General features: G+C 37.5%; 1 protein-coding gene across 4 annotated transcripts in view; it reads right to left on the bottom strand.

Annotated features, from left to right (window-relative positions):
• Positions 1-21,925, bottom strand: part of LOC145669707 (uncharacterized) — a 925,722-nt gene that overhangs the window by 270,273 nt on the left and 633,524 nt on the right. The gene's annotated exons all lie outside the window — the stretch shown is intronic.

Below are 21,925 nucleotides of genomic sequence, written 5' to 3'. Positions count from 1 at the left end.
GTCTGTGTATCATCTAAACTGGTTTCTTTTTTTTTTCAGGACAATAAGGAACATGCATTCCCTAATTTTATGTCTACAATATCTATGCACAATTTCATTCACTTCAGTTCACATCCTCTGGCCAATCGGCCTCAATTTTCAAAATTTTGGGTGGAAGCTTTTGCCCCTAAAACCTTTTCTCCGCAGAAAATAGAAAACCCGTATTCGTATACTTTTTCCATACTGTCCCTACACAATGTGTTGTTCCAATCTTTCATGTCCTTCATGCACTTCTGACACTGTTATTAGCACTTTTGATATTTCACGATCAAAGTTTTGGAGGGGTCTGTGTCCCACCTAAACGGTTTTCTTTTTTTCACGAAAATAAAGAACCCGTATTCCCTCATTTTATATCTACAATATCTGTGCACAATTTCATTGACTTTGGTTAACTTCCTCTGGCCTTTCGGGCCTCAATTTAAAAAAAAAATTGGGTGGGGCTTTTGCCCCCCTAAAACCGTTTTTCCGCAGAATATAAAAAAACCGTATTCCTTTATTTTTTGCGTATTGCTCTTACACAAAGTTTCGTTGCAATTCTTCATGTCCTTTACACACATCTGACATACTGTTACTAGTACTTTCAATATTTCGCGATGAAAGTTTTGGTGTGTTCCGTGCCCCACCTAACCGTTTTTTTTTAGAAAAATACGAATCACGTATTCCCTAATTTTGTCTGCAATATGTATGTAAAATTTTGTTTGCCTTGCAGGCGTCAATTTTCAAAATTTTTTCATGGGGGCTTTTGCCCCCGAAAACTGTTTTCCCGCAGAAAATAGGAGACACGTATTCGTTTATTTCATGTGTAAATATCTACCTGCCAAATTTTATCAAAATCGAAGTGTTACACATCGGAAGTGTTACTTGTTAGTAACTAATATTTATTTAAAATTTTGGAAGCGCGGTGGCTCAGTGGTAGAGCGTTCACCTCCGGTGCTTGGGGTTCCATGTCCGATAGCAGCTCGTGCTGTGTGGACTTTGTGGTGGACAAACACCGTGCTCGTGAGTTTTCTCGGAGTTCTCCCTTTTCCTCCCACATTTTCATTCCACCATTTCACTCATCTCTCATGATCACCGTCTCCTTTAGCCTAACCGCCATAAACGTGGGATGTACAGCTTAAAGATTTCGTTTGATTTTTTCTTTAAAATTTTATGAACAAATAGTGGAAATTAAAGATTATATAAGCGAAAAATTGAGATCTATTGCAAGTTTTGGCTCCTTTCAACATTGAAGGAAATGACGGCACAGGTATTTAGATTCAAGGTAGATATGAAATTTGAAACTGAGATTTCACTATATTTGTCATCATTTTAATGCACACTGTAAAGTTCTTAAATGCTAATTAAGTCAGGAATTTGCATTCAAATTAAGTTGCAACAGATTAATTGTTAGAAAATTCGAATTGGCAATGCGAATTTAAGATTAGTCGATACTTTAGATAACATGGAAAAAAGTTGAAGAGTGTAACCTAAATGTGTGGCCAAGCAGGTTGCGAGGCGATTTAATAAATTGCATGTCTTCTACTCGCCAGAGTCCACCTCAACCGTTTCATTTTGTTTTAAAACAAAACACTTTTATCATGAGTTACATTAGCATACAGTACATGATTGACAATTTATATTATGATAGAATATTCTATGAATTTTAAAAGAAAAAGTGCAGACACTCGATAATTATTACGTAGTAAGATTTCAATAGATTCAGTGCTTGATCGTGCCGTGTGTGAACTTATGAAATAATTATCGCCCTTCTCTTGACGTTCTGGTATACAGTGGATAAAATGGGTTTCAATCCTACTTTATTTACACTGGATAAAGTTGGCAACTATGCTTTAGTCCCTACCCTGATCATATCCTGGTTCGGCGGCTAGGTTTCCGAGACGAGACGAGACGTCTATTGAAATGCCTCGTCTCGTCTCATGTCTCAAAATTGTAAACACAGTTTTTGAAAGTGTTTAAAAATTTATTAACTCGGAATAAATTATTGCCTTCGAAAGTGTACCAGCGTTTATTATTTCAAATGAGGACTATCCTAAAAACAAGGAATACCTAAAGTTTTTTTAAAGCTTCTTACAAACTGCTTTCATTTCCATTTTCCAATCGATTCAAGTTTAAATATTTTGTGATAGTGTTCCAGATTCAAGTAAAATGTTAAACCATGCATCGAGATCAGTGTTTCAGAAGATTTCATTCCGAGGGCTGGTGGTTATATGTATGTATAAAAATCCTTTATAGAAATACATATTCTCTTAATGCCAGTTTTATCAGTGACTAACCATTGTTTCATGATTTTCTCGTTCTGAACAAAGACACAAACGTGTCAGCCCTTTTCTGTCTGAGTTTGAAAGGATGCTGGTTTGACAATAAAATTTAATTTCTTTTTATTGTTTTATGATGTTATTCCAACCAATGCCATTTTTGGAATCGGAAAGCCACATAGGTTGCATTTCTTAATAATTTATTTCATACACACTACAGATAGAACTACTCATAGCATTTTAATTACACAGCATATAGTTCTTTGACATAGAGGGAAATCTTTGGTTATAGCAACATCCAATATCACCATTGAGGATTTCCCTCATCTCCCTTGTAATTCGCACACCATCAACAGATATAGAACGTTGTTGAACATTTCTCGAACCACTTCATCACCCCCTGGCCTTGGGGTGACATGGTGCATTTTCTTGTCGAAAAATGCCACTTCCGTTGGTAAACGTGGTTGTCATGAAGGGGTGTACGCAGTCTGCAAGCAGTGTGCGATACGCCTCGGCCGTCATTGTGCCTTGCTCGAGCTCCGCTAGACACATGGATGCTCACGTGAATGTTCCCCAGAGCATTATTATTATTATTATTATTATTATTATTATTATTATTATTATTATTATTATTATTATTAAAATCAAATATCACGACATCAATTATTAGTTTTAATTAACTGAATTGAGCTGAAAATTAAATCTTGATTTCGAAAGATTAACTATTAAGTTTATTCGTTCTGTACCTTTCTAAAGTAATAAATGCTGGAATTGGTTTTAAGGCTGTTTCTGAGTGAATACTTTCTTCAAAATAATATTAAAAATTATAGAAAGATTTTCGAGACATTCGAGTCGAAATTTTTACGAACAGTCTCGACTTGACTCGTGTCTCGACTCGAAAATTAGAGTCGAGAAATACGTTTGTCTCCACACGTCTCGAATTTCACAAAGTGTGTCTCGATTCGAATTCCAGTCGAGATTCGAGACATGTCGACTCGTGGGCATCCCTAAATATTCATATTTTAAATGTGCAATACTACCTCGCGAAAAATGACACCGAAGTTAATTTACCAAAGTCTACTTTCTTCTTGTTAGATTAGAGATTGTTGTTTAGGATAGATTATGCAAAGTCAGATATGGTTAAGTATGTTTACAATTTCGTTTCTTTCTTTCAAAATGTATTCCTATCTATTCCCATTTATTATTAATAATTTATTTCTTTCATTTAATAATAACTATCTGAAAAACCCATTATTCGCATGGTGGCTGTATTTGGAAGTCAACGCCTGTAGTAGTATCACCGTTGATTTCAGCGAGTGCGAAAACTATGGATTTGACAATAATATCAGTCATTTTGGATTATTTTTACATGTGAGGGTATCCCCTCCGGAACCCCAACCCGCAACCAAATGGAGTGAATTTGGAAGTTAATGCAATCGGAGTTTCACCATTGATCTCAGAGACCGCCAAAACTATGAATTCGACACTAATATCGTTCATTTTCTACTACTTTTACATGTCCCTGTAAATGTCTCCTGAAACCCCATGGTTCGATTTTAAAAAAAAGAACGCTTCATCTAGATTTGGGGCCTGGACCAAGGCACCCAAGATCAAAATTTTGTAACTCTCGGTCCTCTCGTCTGGTCTTCAGGCAGCACACAGATACATATAGGGATGCGCACGAGACGAGTGGAGACAGGATTTTCCTGACCGAATTCGAGTCAAGACACGGCTCTTCCAATAGTGAAATATACATTTTTCGAGTCGAGACATCACTTTTACAGCACTTTTTCGAGACCAGACGGCCACAAATATTGTCTCGTGCGCATCCCTAGATACATACAAACAGACAGACAGACACATAAACAAACTTTTTATTTTATTTATATTAGATTAGGTATATTTCAAACAGTGTTTCTTCCAGAAGTGATTTTAGGGGGCACTGCTCGCCCAGAGCTGTGAGAGTACTCCCGGAAGAGACCAAAATAATACCTGTATAATATAACAATATCAACAGTGTCCCCCCGGAATACGAAATGTGCCCCCCGGGAACATAGTTTCTGAAGGAAACACTGATTTCAAACACAACAGATAGAACCAACGGCGCCGACTTTCCAAAATGTATGTGGTGCATATCAATGACGGGGCGTATTATATGTTTTCAGGGGAGGCTCGATATTTTTTTTATAGATTTCTTTTCAGTTAAAATCTTTTATGAACGCTGTCATAAAGGACTGAGCTGTGATAAAGTAAAATATACCGGTAATATAAGGATAAGTTGGGGCTGTCCTAGCTCAGTCGGTAACACGGCTGACTTCAACGTAAAGAAACAGGTTTAAACCCGTGATCAAGTTTAATTACTGTAATGCATATTCCCAACATATACAATCGTGATATTTGGTGAATATTTTCAACAACTTGATGCACAATGAGTGCAAGAAGCCCTGATATTATCAATACGTTACTAAAAGAAAATACTACATTCATACAAATTAAAATGAAAAAAAAATCATCATAAAGGAAAACACTTTTAATGTTATTGCAAAAAGAAATTGCAAGGATTTTGCTGTGGACATAAAGTATAAAGTGACTAACTTAGTATGTTCCTTGGTTGCCTTTGCACAAACAAACTTGAAACAAACAATTATGCTTTAGAGGTTAGAAATTTTAACTTCAATCTCGATGTTTTAATTGTTTATTTTTTGATAGTGGCAAGTGAGAAATACTTATTTTATTATGTTTCTATAAACCTAAAAACCTTGCATGCAGCACCCAGACAAGATTATTTGTGTGAGTGCTAGAGCCAGGGAGCACCCACGTATTCGACTCGCATGGACAGAACAACCCCTAGCATTTCTTACACAGCACAAGGTTGTTTGGCATGGAACGTTGCTACTATACTAGCGAGTTCCAGCTAGTTAAGCCTTTTATTAACAGCCGGAAGCAGCATTCCGTTATATCGTTGTAGTGAGGCGCGTGTTAAAATACTCCTAGTATCAGCGTTTTCATTCTTCTATTGACATTGATGGACAAAACAAATGCCTTTCGAGGAATACAAGTTCCCTTTAATTCATCAGGTTGATATAGAAATGACCTTCCAACCTATGCTGTGTATAAATGCTGGAAGTCTTTCTAAAACGAGCGGAACGAGCGAGCCATTTTACAAACGGCTCGACTCGAAACTCGACGTTAAAAACTGACTCGTCTCGGAACTCGATTCGAGAAAATTACTTTTGATTCGGCTCGAAACTCGACTTGAATTCGAGTCGTGTTTTAGCTCGACTCATGCCCATCCCAAGGCATTAGAAGAAATGGCAGCTTATTATTATTCTGTTAAACTAATTATGTAATAATAACAATGTTGTTATGTAAAATTAAAAATACAGAATATAGAAAAGCGTAGAATATTCAAACTGTTCTGAAAGAACTCCAATATTACATACCATCAACAAACTATTTTCTAGTAGTACAGTAGGCCTGCTCAACAGAACACAGTTTATTCATATTAACCCCTTACTGTATATCGTTAATTATGGTACCCTTGTTTTCAGGGTGCGAATTACCGGGGGCATGAGGGGTATTTGTCCCCCTCTATCACATTTTGTTCCCCCCAATATATCAACTGAAGTTTCCCCACCGGAGATCCTCGCTTTTCCCCAAAAAAACCATGCTTAGTATAACGCCAAATTTCACTGATTTTTGTCATTTCTTGTAAGTTTAATCTGCTAGACGTATTTCAAAATAAGCGATGTAAGCTGTTCAGTATTGATCATTCTAATTTCCCCACTATTTTCACTGTTGCTTAGTTTAACTATAAAATTAGGACTACAGTTGTTACTTGCAACGGTATCCTCATACCCTTCAGTTCGTCCTCGTTCGTGAATATTGAGTGTACTAATTGCGCATAACAAAGTAGGATATGGATTTATAAATGCTCTTAGTGGTTGGCCAAGAAGTAAACAAATAGCTTCCTCCATCATACTCGGGCATGTCATATTCATCCTCTACATTTGTATCGATTACCATCTTGTTTTAATTTTTGTTATATTTCATTTTAGTTTGCAAGTTTGCATAATATTTGTAATATCCAATAAATAGAACAAGTGGATTTAATAGAATATAAGTGGACTATTATTGCTTGAGCATCACTGCCTTTTACAGTTTACGGAAACGAACTTTTGACACTGTACTCAAAATCTGAGTTCGGCCTATACATTCTCTCATGGCTATATGTTAGTGTATATACTTGCGATGCATCCGTAGTGAGCACACACGTTAGTGAAAGTGAGTAAGAGCATAAGATTTGTTTTAGCAATTGCTAATACGACTGATTCTCCGTGTCATTCATTGTCTGTCTGTGTTTGTATAAGCACTTCAACTGGAGCGGGCCTTCACTTTCTATCTTTCTTTTCGCTATACAGTTTGCTGTTCACGGCAATAATCTTGTCTGGAAAACTTCAATGTAATAATTATGCTTCATTTGATAGCATAGAACATAGTGAATCAACTCAGCTGTATCCTAACAGTAAAGTAATTATAAGTGCTGATTTCCTGAGCTCCATCATAGACTTGACTTAGGGATGCGCACGAGACAAGATTTGAGGCTGTCTCGTTTCGAAAATGTGCTGTAAAAGGAATATCTTGACTCGAAAAATGTATATTTCTCTATTGGAAAAGCTGTGTCTCGACTCGAATTTTGTCAGGAAAATTCTGTCTCGACTCGTCTCGTGCGCATTTCTAACTTGACTTGATTTTGAGTTCAATTACAATTGTTATCATCTTTTTCTTTTAACACAAGCAAAGCACGAAGATACGAACACGGGTCATCTGGGTGGTAGTTCTGTACGGATCCAATGAACTACGGAATAACGTAGTAGAAACTCCCTACTCTGTAAATATATATTGCTAATATTCGTAAGTTTCAAGCTTGTAAAAAACGTAGCTGTTTTGTCTTTTTATTGAGGTTTACGATATTTCTGTCGTGTCTTGTCTGAGTTGCAAAACAAAAGAAATACATTTATCGATTTATTGTTAGGGATTGGTCCTTTAAAACATTTAATTATTTCGAGAGGTGATAGAAAGATACTATCCCTCGAAAAACATGCATTTTCTTTTGTGACAGATGAGAATACTACTTTAAGTTTGACTAATGAATTCATATAGTTTGGAAATCTTCGTTTCACACTGTGAAACGATACTCACTTCTTTTAGTTTGGTATTGGTACTGGTAACTCGTCTAATATATGCAACAAGTTGACACTGTTAGTCATAGATTAGAAACTTGTAGCAATACACGTTGAAACCGTACTTGGCTAACTTCAGCTACTTCTGGTTTGAATAGGAATTGGTGGAAAATATTCTTGTGATGCTGAATTCTTGGAGGAATACTTTACTATGACCCTGAATTGATTGTAGAAAAGCCGTATCTCGATATCTCCTATTGTTTTGATTCCTGGAAACAAGAATTGACATAAGAAATAATAGTTAATTTGAAACACTTCTTGTTGATCGTAAAAAAAGCCGTATCCTGGTATCTCCTATTGTTTTGATCTATGGAAAAAAGAATTGAAATAGGAAGTAATAGTCAATTTGAACCACTTCCTGTTCCGGTAGGGTATTGACAATAATTATGGTATATTGCCTTGAAACGCTAAATCGTTTGGACAAAGATGTTCTCGCTATCTGTTACTGTTTACGTTCTATGGCGAGGAACGGGCAAACACAATATGGCTAATTTTAACAAATTCTGCTTTCATCAAAGCTGCCATGGAGAAGGAGGAAGCTATTCTTGAGACGATGAATCGATTTCAGAAAACTACTTTTTAATATCTTTTAACATTTTTGCTCTACGGAAATCAGTATTGGGACCGAAAGTACTAGTAAATTTGAACAATTAACAGCTTTGGTAGAGTTATATGGATAGTAATGATATGTTTTTTGAGAGGCTGAATTGTTTGCTTCAAACTGCTTCTCGCTATCTGCTGCCGCTTTCGTTCTATAGCGATAAACGTTGAAACCGTTATTGAAACCAGAGTTATAGTATATTCTAACTACAGCCGAACTTATTGGAGTATTGTAGATAGTCATGATATGTCGACTTTAGACTCTAAATCATTTGCAGAAATCACTTCTAAATATCCGTTATCATTTTCTTTATATATCGATAAACGTTCAAACCGGAAATGGCTAATTTGAACCAATTCAAGTTTGAGTAGAAGGTTAACGAAGGAAATAAAATCTATCCTTTGGACACTGAATTAATTGCAAAATACCACATCTTGAAACATTTATTATTTCTATTAGGCGGAAATTAGAAATTGAAACTGGAAGTAATAGTAAATGCACCACTACCATTTGTGGTTTCGGTAGAATATATTGGATTCTCTTGATATTGGCTCTAGATGGTAACTAGTTTTCAAAAATCAGTTCTCGCTATGTTACCGTTTCATGCTATGACGATAAAAGTTAAAACTGTTGTTGAAACCGGAAGTAATAATAAATTTAAACCCTTTTCAATTTTAGTAACGTATTGTGGATGACCATGATATGTTGCCTATACACGCGCAATCGTTTACAAAAAAAAGTCTTCTCTCTGTGTGTTGCCGTTAAATGTTAGAACCGCAAATTGCTAATATGAATCACTTCTCGCTTGAGTATAGAGTTAACGGATAAGATGGATCCTATTCGTTGGATGCAGAATCAATAGCAGAAAACCATTTCTCTATATCACTGTCTTTGCTCTCGTATCTGTCGACAGCAGAGCCCTGCACGGGCCGGGAGCTCCCGGTTCGGAACGGAATATGCCCGCCCCGGCCCTGCCCTTCCCGTTTCAAATAATATCAAACTAGACCGGACCCTAACCGGGCCGAACCGGGCCACGCATATTCCGGACCGAACCGGGTCGGGCACATTCCGGGCCGAGCACAAATGCTATAGGGCCGAACCGGGCCCGGCCACTCTGAAAGAGGGATCGGAAACTAATCTTTTCAGCCTTTTATTTAAATGTCCTCCACTACCCCTGCCTTTGCCGTGATCGTACGGTCATACTGTCAGCCTATGCTAATCGTAATGTGTTTGGGAAGCTGACTCTTTACTCAAGACTGCAAAGTACTGTAATACTACCACTATTACTACTTCTACTACTACTACTTCTACTATTACTACTAGGACCACTGCTAATACTACTACAACTGCTATGACTTCGCGTCAGAGTTGACATGTCCGGTGGTACCAAATTTACCTTCTAAATAGAGAAAAAACGGAGCAATGCTAGTTATTATGGCCGGTCTCCATAGAATGTGAACCGATGCTTGATCTACTAGGGACAACGCTGGCTCAGTAGGAAAACACTCACATCAGGTGCTAGAGGTAGTCGGATCAATCACTGCTTGTGCTATGTCAGCTTTGTGGTGGACAAACACCATGTGCTTGGGAGTTTCCGGGGTGGTCCCGCTTCCTCCCACTGTTTTCATTCCACCAATTCATCCCATCATCATCCACGGCCTGAGCCGTAGTTACCTAAAGAACGTATGATAAAGTCAAGTACTTGACCTACTAAGTAGAATTTGGTACGCTAACATAAGACCACGGAGGCCAAAACCGTGAACTGGCGTGCTCATAAGATCAGTACAATTTGTAGTAATGTTCAATTAACAAGGCAAATACCAAATAGTGTTACATCTTTGTGTATTGTTTATAGTATGATACTACAAATATAACAAAATATAATCAAATAAATCACCAGGATGCCAGGGTCGATTAGATGTTCCTGGAATGGTGGCTCAGTGGTTGAACGTTCATCTCTAGTGGATGGGGTCCCTGGTTCGATGCCAGCTCTCGCCAAGTGAACTTTGTGGTGGACAAACACCGTGTGTGTGGGTTCCTCGGCGTTCTCCCGTTTCTTCCCACTTTATTCATTCCACCATTTCATTTATTTCTCATCATCACCGCCTCCTTCAGCCTAGCCGGCATAACTGTGGGACGTAAAACTCAAAGATTTCATTTTCATTGTTTTGTTTTCGTATTACTAGTAATAGCAGTAGTGGTATTCGCTATCGCATTAGTATAGTAATGAGTAGTAGCAGTAGTGATAGTAGTAATAGTAGTAGCAGTGGCAGCAATAGTGGAATTAACACTAGCATTCGTAATCGTAATAGTAATAGTAGTATCAGGTGTAGTAGTTGTAGTATTAGTATCACATACGGTGTAACAGTTTTACATATCTTCTTGTTACTCGTAATGCACTAATGAGCGTAGTATAAGACTTTTACATCCATAAGCTGTATTATTGTATAATAAACATGGCTGGACAGAGCAAGCACAGATAACAAATAGACACACAGAATAGGGACATAGAAAGAAAACATCGGGTAACCTTTCACACGATTTTCCTATTCGAGCAGGACAAATAGACATTGTAATATTATGACGACACATTTCTCATTTCCCATTGCATATTGAAGGATTGACTTGACTTATCAATTTGGTTGTTCCAAGGCCGGTTACGCCCGGTCCGTTTAGAGCCCGGCTCGTTCGTGCCCGGCCAGTTTAGTGTCTGGCCCGTTTGTGCCCGGTTCGAGATTTGTGCCGGGCCGGATCGGGTCGAGCCGGGCACTGAATACAGATCCATCCAGGCCGGGCCGGGCCGGTCTTTGGGCCTGGGTTTGCAGGGCTCTGGAAATTTTCCTACTTTTATGCACAGCACAGTTTGGAAGTTTAAAACCTGTCCTTGGTCCCATAAATATTATTAACACTAACATATCAATGATACTCTTGTTTATAATTAAAAAAGTTAGTCGTGAAATTTAATCCAGATTGGAAGTAGTTGTGGAAAGGCCTCTTGCTATAACAGATTTGTGGGTGTTCAGATAAAACCAACATAATCTTTCTATTTCACAACGGGTGAGTAATGTATAGGTCATTTCTACTGTATATCAACTTCACGGACCAAAGCGGCTTGTGACTTCATGAAAAACCATTTGTTGGTTCTTCAAGGTCCATAACAACAAAATAGCTAATACTAAGAGTACACGCGACTCATTACTTCGATAGAAGAGGCAAATTTAACAGACGTGTTTACGTATAAAAGACTGATGCCCTCCGGCACTTGGTAGAAGGCTTAACTGGGTGGAAGCAACATAGCAACGTTCTATGCGAAAGAACGCTGTTTGTTCTATCCGTTGTGTGTATGAAGCACGAGTTTGCTTGTGTGTCTGTCTGTGTGCGTCCTGGGGATCAGACGAGTTGACATAAAGTTACTAAAATTTGATCACGGATACTTTTGTCCATGCCCCAGACTAGGACGAAGCGTTTTTTTCTTCAAAATACGAACCAGGGTTCAAAGGGGAGGGGTGCAATTACCGGGACATGTAATGATATTAGAAAATGGGCGATATTTGTGTCAAATGCATAGTTTTTACGGTCGATGAAATCAATGGTGACACTTCATTAGCAATGACTTAAAATCGGCTACCATTGTATGCGGGCCGGGGTCACCGGGGGTGGAGGTACCGAAACACGTAAAAATAATCCAAAATGACTAGGGATGCGCACGAGTCGAGTAGAGTCGAGATTTAAGCCGGTCTAACTTGTCTTGGGAAAATGTTGTATCGACTCGTGTCTCGACTCGAAAATATGTTTCTGTCTCGGCTTGACTCGAATTCGAGTCGAGACGTCTCGAAATTCAAATCGAGACAAAATGTACGAGTTAACATATACGCACACATCAGCCAGACCATCATGACTACCAACGTAATTGTCAGTATGTCGATCTTTGGCACGGATAACAACGGCGACACGTCTTGGCATGCACGCAATGATCCTTGCTAGGTCGCTCGAGAGAGTTGACACCACATACACACACACAGGTCATCTAATTCGCGTAAATCCAGGGAGAGGGGCGATGCGCCCTGACGTCACGTTCAATCACATCCCAGATGTGTTCGATTGGGTTCAGATCCGGCGAGTTGGGGGCCAGATCATTATTTGGAACTCGCTTCTGCGCTCCTCGAACCACCCAATCACACTCCTGGTCTTGTGACATGGTGCATTATCTTGTCGAAAAATGCTATTACTGTTGGGAAACGTGGTCGTCATGAGGGGGTGTGCGTAGTCTGCAAGCAGTGTGCGTTACGCCTCGGCCGTCGTGGTGTCTTGCTCGAGATCCACTAGACACATGGATGCTCACGTGAATGTTCTCCAGATAATAATTGAGCCGCAGCCAGCTTGTCTCCATCCCGCAGTATAGGTGTCAAGGAGCTGTTCACTTGGAATACGATGGATTCGCACCCTCCATTCGTCATGATGAAGAAGTTATCGGGATTCATCAGACAATGTAACGCTCTGCCACTATACCAAGGTCCAGTGGCGATGGTCACGTATTCGTTTCAATCGTAGTTGCCGATATCGTAGTGTTAACATTCGCACATGAATGGGTCGTCGGCTGCGGAGGGCCATTGTTAGGAGTGTTCGGTGCACTGTGTGTTCAGACTAGTGTTGTGCAGGCATGGGAAAAAACGGAAATTTTGGGTAAAAACAGTTTTTTTACGGTGTTCCCGAACTTGAAAAAAACGGAAAATTTGGGTAAAATTGAAATTTTCGAATATCTTAACTATATATAAAACTACATGTGCAGACATAAATTATTGAGCACTTCCTGTAGGGCTACAATTATTAAATTCGGCATGATTGTAGCTTTCCGAGACTAACCGATAGGAAAATTGCCAAAAGTTAAAAATATTAACTTTTAGGGGGTCTAAAGAGGGAATGAAGAAATTCCCCGTGCTATTTAAATGGCCTTTTTTGAACCTACAATCTCATGTTTTCTTTACTTATAATTGAAAAAAAAACTTGAAACTTGGTATGCTTTTACGTTTTCGTTAGCGTTACCTGATTGAATCATCAGAAATAAAAATTTCCAACCTTAGAGTGGCTTTATGGGGAACTGAAAAATCTTTCCCATGTTATTTATATGGGACGTCTTTTACACCCCAAAATGTTTAGGCACTTTCGGCCTGATTAGAATGATGAAATTTGGCATGATTATAGCATTCCGTGACTAACTGAAAAGAAAATTTCCAAAAGTGAATATTTTTAATTTATTAGGGGTCTAAAGGGGGATGAAGGAATTCCCATGTTAATTACATGGACGTTTTATTGGGATACAAAATCTTATGTTTTAGATAGTTAAAATAGGAAAAGAAACGATAGAAGTGTTTGTTCAAGAGATGCAAGGCCGTAGGCCGAACAAAGACTGTGTGTGGGGGGCGAAACCCCCGGATGGGTAGATTCAGGAAATATGAAGAGCAAGTACACGAAATTCACTGTTGATGCAAGGACCGATAGATATGAAATGCGAGGCCGTAGGCCGAGTAGACTTGGGAGACTGGGGGCGGAGCTCCCAGCTAGCCAAAGGCTAGATTTATTATATTATGCTTTCAAAATTAAATCTATTTTGTATTTACTAGTTTAGAGTTAAGATAATTGAGTACTTATGTTTCCTTTATTAGAATAGGGAAATTTTGTGGACAACTCATCCAAAGTTAGCACCGTGATAGCTTGGAATTATGGCTATAAAAGAAAAGAAAATATAATCGTACTTAGCTTAATTAGTATAGACGCATTAAAATTATTTTCAACAATCTTATGAAGTTCCCCCTTGATGGCAGGGAAGTGTTAAAATAACAGGGCAGGAATCATTTTAGTCAATATGTTAAATCAAACATGTATTTTATAGATATGTCTTCCTTGTTCTATGTAAAATTTCCGGAAATTTTGAATCCATTAGAAAAAATCATTTGTCCGGAAATATTGGCAAAAACAGGTAAAATATCATTTAAAAACTATTTCTTGGCCTGATGCTAGTCATCTTACTTGCTGTAAAATGTCTGCAGCATATACAGTTGGAAGTCAAAAATCCGAAATAATTGTGACCACAGGTAGTTCGGATTTTCGAAAATGACCAAAAAAATGCCCTTTATTCTTACATATACTGTACGGTATGTTCTTCTATCGATACAGTGGTTATTCAGAACATACAGTAATTACAATACCGTACGAAAGGCTACTTACATTTAATGTTTCTGAAGAACCTGCTCGAACACTAAATTACATTGATCTTGTAAGTCACACTTAAAACTTATAAGCGTAAGAGAAAATTAAAAAAAAATAAAAATATGTGACAAACAATTACGTATGAATGAACTTTTGTAAAAACACTGACTTCACACAACGTCGACGGACACACTATTGTTTGTTTATCGCTAGCGTTATATTAAGAAAAATGTAAAAAGCTTCTAGGGACCGCGTTCGGATTTTTGACGTTCGGATTATCGACGTCCTACTGTATATACAACGTATTTCGCTAACGAAAAAATACTTAAAGCAACAAGATTTAATTCTACTTTTTAGTTTTGTGATTTCTGATAAAATTCCTCTTTATTCTTTGTATAGTTTTCGAATAACTCAAAAAGAGAGATAATCTTATTTACATATACACACATATACCGCACAAGTGAGTAAATTTGAGCGCCGAGAAATATATTAAAGGGTTAAGTATGTGAAACTTCCGTTCGTTATTATTACAGACTAGCAGAATACCCGTTTCTCGCACGGGGCGAATACGTTTTATTTTGGACACAAAGAGCACTGAAACTGTCAGCAATGAACTTACGGAGTCCCGAAACTATGAATTCGACATTAATATCCGTAATTTTCAATTATCTTTACATGCCACTATTCCCCCTTAGGGTACTAATGGGACTGAATTTGGATTTAAACGACCGGAAGTGTCACTGTTCATCTCAGCGACCCCGAAAACTATCGATTAGACAATAATATCTGTCATTTTCCCCTCTCCCCTTCCCTCAAGTTGCACCTTCAAAGTGAAATAATAAAAAAACATCCCGAACCTCATCTATGTTGAAAATTTTATCGAGATCGGTAAAATTTCCAAAAATTTTGAAGCCATTAATATAAAATAATTTGTTCAAAAATATTAGCAAAAACCGGAAAATATAATTTCAAAACTATTTCTTCGTCTTATGCTAGTAATCTTACTTGCTGTAACATGTTTGCAGCGTTATACAATGTATTCTGCTAACAGGAAAAATACTTAAAGCATCAGGTGTTAAGTTTACTTTTGTAGTTTTCTGATTTCTGGTAAAATCCTCCCTCTATTATTTGTATGTTTTTCCAATAATTCAAAAAAGATATGACCTTATTTACACATACGCACGTATACCGCACAAGTGAGTAAATTTGAGAAGCGAGAAATATATTAAAGAGTTAAGTATGTGAAACTTCCGTTCGTTAATATTACAGACTAGCCGAATAGCTTGCACGAGGAGAATACGTTTCATTTTGGATATAAAGGACACCAAAACTGTCACCAATGAAATTATCCAGCCCCAAAACTATTAATTCGACACTAATGTCGGTAATTTTCAATTAGCTATACCTGTTCCCGTCCCCTCTTAGGAACACTAACGGGACTGAATTTGTGGATTTAAACGGCATCTTCTGTTCATCTCAGGGACCCCGAAAATATGGATTCGACCGACATTTCGATCATGTATATATCTATATCTATCTTACTTTCTTTCTTTCCCTCTCTCTCTGTCTGTCTGTCTGTCTGTCTCTCTCTCTCTCTCTCTCTCTCTATATATATATATATATATATATATATATATATATATTGTTTTTTTAATAATAAAGGTGCCGGTAAGCTGGGCCTCACGTTCACAATGTTTAAAAAGTTGGTTGCATACCATTCAGGGTAATAATAATAATAATAATAATAATAATAATAATAATAATAACCATGAGCACAACATATAGCACAATTAGCTCCCAATAATCAGACTTCAAACTCTACACTTTTGAGTAGAAAAGCGTTTTCATAAAAGATAATTGAAATATAAGCACATACGCAGCAATTTTTCCGGAAGAAAAATGAAATGAAATCTTTAAGTCTTACGTCCCACGGTTATGCTGGTTAGGCTAAAGAAGACGGTGATAATGAGAAATGAATGAAATGCTGGAATGAAGAAAGTGGAAGAAAACGGGAGAATCCCGAGAAAACCCACGAGCGAGGTGTTTGTCCACCACAAAGTCCACACGGCGCTAGCTGGGATCGAACAGGGACCCCAAGCACCGTAGGTGAACGCTCTACCACTGAGATACCACGCCCCTATTTATTTCGGAAGGGTCAAAGGTATTCGGGGAGGGGTTCAAGTTCAATTTGAGGATAAATTATATGAAAATTTGTAAACTTGCCCCTAGGATTATACTAAATTTGCACAAAAATCAGGATTTCGTGGGATCCGGACCCCCAAATTCCACCCCCTGCGTTCGTCCTTGTTGAAATATCTACCTTTTATTGCCTATTCCAGATAGCAACGTAAATTACGAAAAGACAGCATAATATTTTAAAACATGGTTCATAGGATAAGAAGTGTACTCACATGGTTCTTGGCAATTTTAAAAAAGCTACTATATTTTTTGTCATTGACCTATCTGGAGATAACTATTCGACGTTCCACCACACACTACACACTTATACGTGCGTATAAGATTCAATTAAAATTTTCATAATTCGAAAATATTTACAGTTTTGTCTGCCACACCAGGCAACAAATCACCCGACCAACTAAATGAAAGATACTTCATTGCCGAAAATTCATCCCACGACGTTTTATTGCCCCCAAAACAGAAGACGCTTGCAAAATGTTCAGATTCATAGGATATCTTGAGCCGCTGTGGTCGGAACTTCAATCTTTTCCACCTGTAATTGAGCACAAACTCGAGAGCGAGACAAGTTGAAGTTGCTTCTCAATTCGACAAAAAAAAAAAAAAAGGTTTTAAGCAGAATGATTGGTTTACTAAATTGCTTTTCTCAACGTGTCCGCAAGTAACAAAAATGAGCGGGCTTTGATATCCAAAGAACTTTTTGCCAAAGCATTCAAAGAAACAATGGTACAATAGTTTCGGTAACATGTGTGTGGTCGTTTGGTAGGCTACACATCCCAAGAGTAAAGGGTAGTTTGGAACTGCACCCGTGACCAAAACAAAAGACTCGTAGCCGGCTTGTATAGATAATTGAATGTTGCATCCTGATTGCACATTTCTGTTTACTGAATGCCCATTTGTGAAAGAGGACTTTTGATCAACTCCACTTTTGCCTTATTGCTTTATTTATCTCAGGAATTCAACGCTCAACTGTCCATCTCTAATGGCCATTGAAATAGCGACAGACAAATTTGTTGGGAGACATCAGTCTTTTCAGAACAAAAAATGTGGTCGTTTTTTTGTTTTATATTGCCGTGCGAAAAAGGAATTAACAAAGGGAAGCGCGTGGACGTACCATCGAGGAAAAGATCTCTGAATATTATTGTCTGGCTTCAAGAAGGAACAAAGATTCGCAGCTCTTTCTCCTGAAAGAAAAAAGGAAAACGAAAACAAAAACAAAAAAATAACAAAAAAAACTGATTTTCAATAAACCTATACATTTACTATTTGGTATTTTTTAAAGTCTCTTGTCATTCCATTTTAAGACAGAAAAGGAAATATTTCGCTACCATTAAAAGGTGCCAATATGCCGTACCGTTTCGTACCAACAGAAAAATCGATATATATATATATATATATATATATATATATATATATATATATATATATTCTCTTTTTCGCCAAGTTGCAGTGCTGAATTTGGATTTAAACGACCGGAAGTGTAACTGTTCATCTTAGCTACCCAGGAAACTATCGATTCTACACTATTTTTTTAATATCGATCATTTTTAATCATTTTTATATATCTCCTCTCTCCTCCAAGTTGCGGGGCTGAATTTTGATTTAAATGGCATCGGAAGTGTCATTGTTCATTTCAGCAACCCCGAAAATTGTGGATTCGACACTAATATGTCATTTTCCCCTCTCCCCTTCCCTCAAGTTGCACCTTCCATGTAAAATGATAAAAACAATCCCGAACCTCTTCTATGTTGAAAATTTTATCGAGGTCGGTCTGATGATTCAAGAGTTACCAAGTTAGAAACAGAGTCACTTTTATTTTGATTGTAATAGATAATCTGTCGCACTAGAAAACATATATTTGTTTACATACAGGATTTTGTGCATAATGTTTATAAAATATTAAATAAAGTAATTATATGTTTTAGTGCATGAGTATTAATGAAATTTACCTACTGCTCTTTTTCTTAAGAAGTAATTTGGTTAAAATTAACAAAACTTCACCAGACCAAAGAGCAAATTGAGAACTCAGTTTTATTCAAAAACCTATTTTTTGCAACAGAACACTTCATGTTGGTAGGCTTGTATGAAACTGTAATTAATGCAGGTAACTGTAACTGTAACTTCTGTAATTAATGCTCATCCACGAATAAAGGACATAACAGAAATAAGTGGAGACTATTAATTTTCAACTAGCTGAACTTGCGCTCTCTACACAACGCATCATTCGCATATGAGCATGAATCACCTTGTCATTCCTCATATCTGTACATATCCCTTTACAGATACAAGTGAAGAAAGCCTTCTAAAATATCGGCAAGGGGGAATCATAAAGGGGAAATTTTTTCGACTATTTTTCTTCAATATCTCGCACCGTTTGCAAGATTTGAACCGACTTGTGGTTTGAATTTCTAATTCATATATGGCCAGTGTTTTCTTCCTTTTTGCATGCATTATGTAATAAGTAAAAATTTAATAAAGAACTAATGGCCATGCTTTTTAAAATATTCATTGGAGCTGGACAATTTATACAAAATTTGGAATCGACCAATAAAAACGGCACGTTTCTAGCACTAGTGGGTTCAATATATCAAAGGACTGGAGACAAACATAAACTTTTCTGTGGGGACAAACATATACGCGTAAATCTAGTATTTTAATACAGATAATAATTGGAATAGCTTTATTTTCGAGTGCTAAATTTTAATATTCGCAATATTGAAATTTTTGAACTTATATTTTTCACGCGTTTTTAAAAAAAATATATAATTACTAGTAAAATTAACCTAAGATAAACATTTTAAATTTTTTTCAATGTTTCCAATTTTTTTGGAAGGAAATTGAAAAAAACGTTTTTTTTACCAACAGGTTCAAAATTTGTGGAAATTTTACAACACTAGTTTAGACACACTTGTACTTGGCCCAGCATTAAACTCTGATATTAGTTCCGACGCAGTTCGCTGCCTGTCCTGTTTTACCAGTCTGCTCAGCCTACAACGTCTGACATTTGCAATGAGGTGGGGGCGGCCAACACTTCGACGTTGGACGACGTTTCCCCTTGGTTTCGCCACTTGTTGAAGACACTCGCCACAGCACTCCTCGAACACCTGACAAATCCTGCAGTTTCCGAAATTCTCGTGCCGAGTGTTTCTGAATGAGTACTTTCTTCAAAATAATATTAAAAATTATAGAAAGATTTTCGAGACATTTGCGTCAAGTCGAGATTTTTACGAGCTGTCTCGACTCGAAAATTCGAGTCGAGAAATACGTTTGTCTTGACTCGTCTCGAATTTTACAAAGTGTGTCCCGACTTTTGCGCATCTCTAAAAATGACCTAAATTTATGTCAAATCCCTAGTTTTCACGGTCGCTGAGATGAATGATGATTCTTTTAAAGGCGTTAGAATCTAAATACAGCTGGAGCGGCGGTGGCTCAGTGGTAGAGCGTTCACCTCTGGTGCTTGGGATCCCGGGTTCGATCCCAGCCTCCTCGAAGTGAATTTTGCGGTGGACAAACAGCGTGTGTCATAGCTCACCGACTCACTGACAATGACTGACTTAACACGTTTGATAACAGCGCGCGTAATAGCTGATTTATAAACGCAGATGGTATAGCGTGTATACCTGTAGATAAGTGGGTAGCGTGTGTAACAGCTGTTCTAAAAATTCGGTGTTCAAGTCGTACGCAAGACTGAATTACATTTTCTTTCAAGGAATTAAACACTATAAATGACGTTCGCGTTCGATGCTGAAAGAGATTTATCCTATGAAGGAAGAAAAACCTCTCTTTTAGCCTAACCGGCATAACCGTGGGACGTCAAACTCAAAGAACTCAAAGGAAGAAAAACCAAGACAGGTACAGGGGGCAGGGGGAAAGACGCAGACTGTGTGTTAAAATATAATTTATTCCCATGTCTTTTGCTCTTTCCTTTCCCTCTTTCCTTTTTTCCCATTTTGTTTACCTTTCTATACTTTTTCGGTCTCTGCATGATGCGTATTATTATTTTCGTTTTCCTTGCATTAATTTCTCTTTCTTAGAACTTAACGTGAATGGAATTTCTGCAGATTTATCTCGTGGTTGTTTCTCTAAGTGATGCTCTCAGATAGCAACACTTTTCCCTCCAAATGGAGGAATATGCAAGGTTACTGTACCATACGTGCACAACTCCTATGGGACTATGGTAATGAGTTGCGCAGTTTGAGCAATACGCACGGATAAACCACGCTTACATTTATATTTATTAAAATCTCATATTAGGACTTACTCCGCAATACAAATTTTTAACAAATGCTCCTTCAAAATTCTGTACTTCTTCTTATTATTATTTTTCTTCTTCCTATTATTATTATTATTATTATTATTATTACTATTATTATTATAACAATAGCTATATGGGGCAATTATCTCGGCCAACTTGGTCGGGCCGCGGTGGCTCAGTGGTAGAGCGTTCACCTTTGGTGCTTGGTGTCCCGGATTCGATCCCAGCCCCCGCCAAGTGAACTTTGTGGTGGAAAAACACCGTGTGCGTGGGTTTTCTCGGAGTTCTCCCGTTTCCTCCCGCTTTCTTCATTCCACCATTTCATTCATTACTCATCATCACCTAACCTAACCCTGATGACCGCGCGACGTAAAACTCTAAGATTTCATTTCGGCCAACTTAGTTAATACACACCATTCATCAACAGGTAGTTGTAGAAATGAGTCTTTTACAACAGGAGTTTTTAGCTCAATCGGTAGAGCGCTGACTTATGGATTCAAGGGTTGTGAGTTCGAAAGATTTTTTTCCGAGTCAAAAGATTTTTTTTCTGATTTAATCCTTCAGATGGAAACGTTTCTCTATTCACTTTTATCTCGTAATTTTGGATAGAGATGTTTGTATGTGAAAAAAGATACTAGAATATAAGAAAAGAAAGATAAATTACGTGATATATTTTGCAATTTTTAACTATATTTTCACCTATCTAGTTCAGACTTCTATATCTCCTTTTCGCTTTCTTACGTGTCCTTTAACTATGTAATTCCTACACTTATTTCATAAATCACATATACATATATTGCTGATGTATCTCTTTCATTGTCTGGAGATAAATGTTTCGACAACACGTTACAGACACGATTTACAAAAAACAATACGATTTACGATATCAGTGATACATGTTGTGGTGTTTAACTTAACATATAAAACAATGAATAGAATAGCTGAGAATACGAATCTTTACAGAGATGACAGTGCACTGATGCGTCAAATTTGTGTATTTACTCCTTATACCTATGTTAATTTCCTAGTCAAAATAAAAACTCTTCAAAATTAATCACAAATTCTTATACAGCTATCCCTTCTTTGGAGTACCGCGCGGTCACATATCCGTCAGGGCGATGTAACGGTA

The sequence above is a fragment of the Thermobia domestica genome, chromosome 14 (assembly GCF_964235325.1).
Source record: "Thermobia domestica chromosome 14, izTheDome1.hap1.1, whole genome shotgun sequence".
NCBI lineage: Eukaryota > Metazoa > Arthropoda > Insecta > Zygentoma > Lepismatidae > Thermobia > Thermobia domestica.
This window is presented reverse-complemented; position numbering and strand designations above follow the sequence as displayed.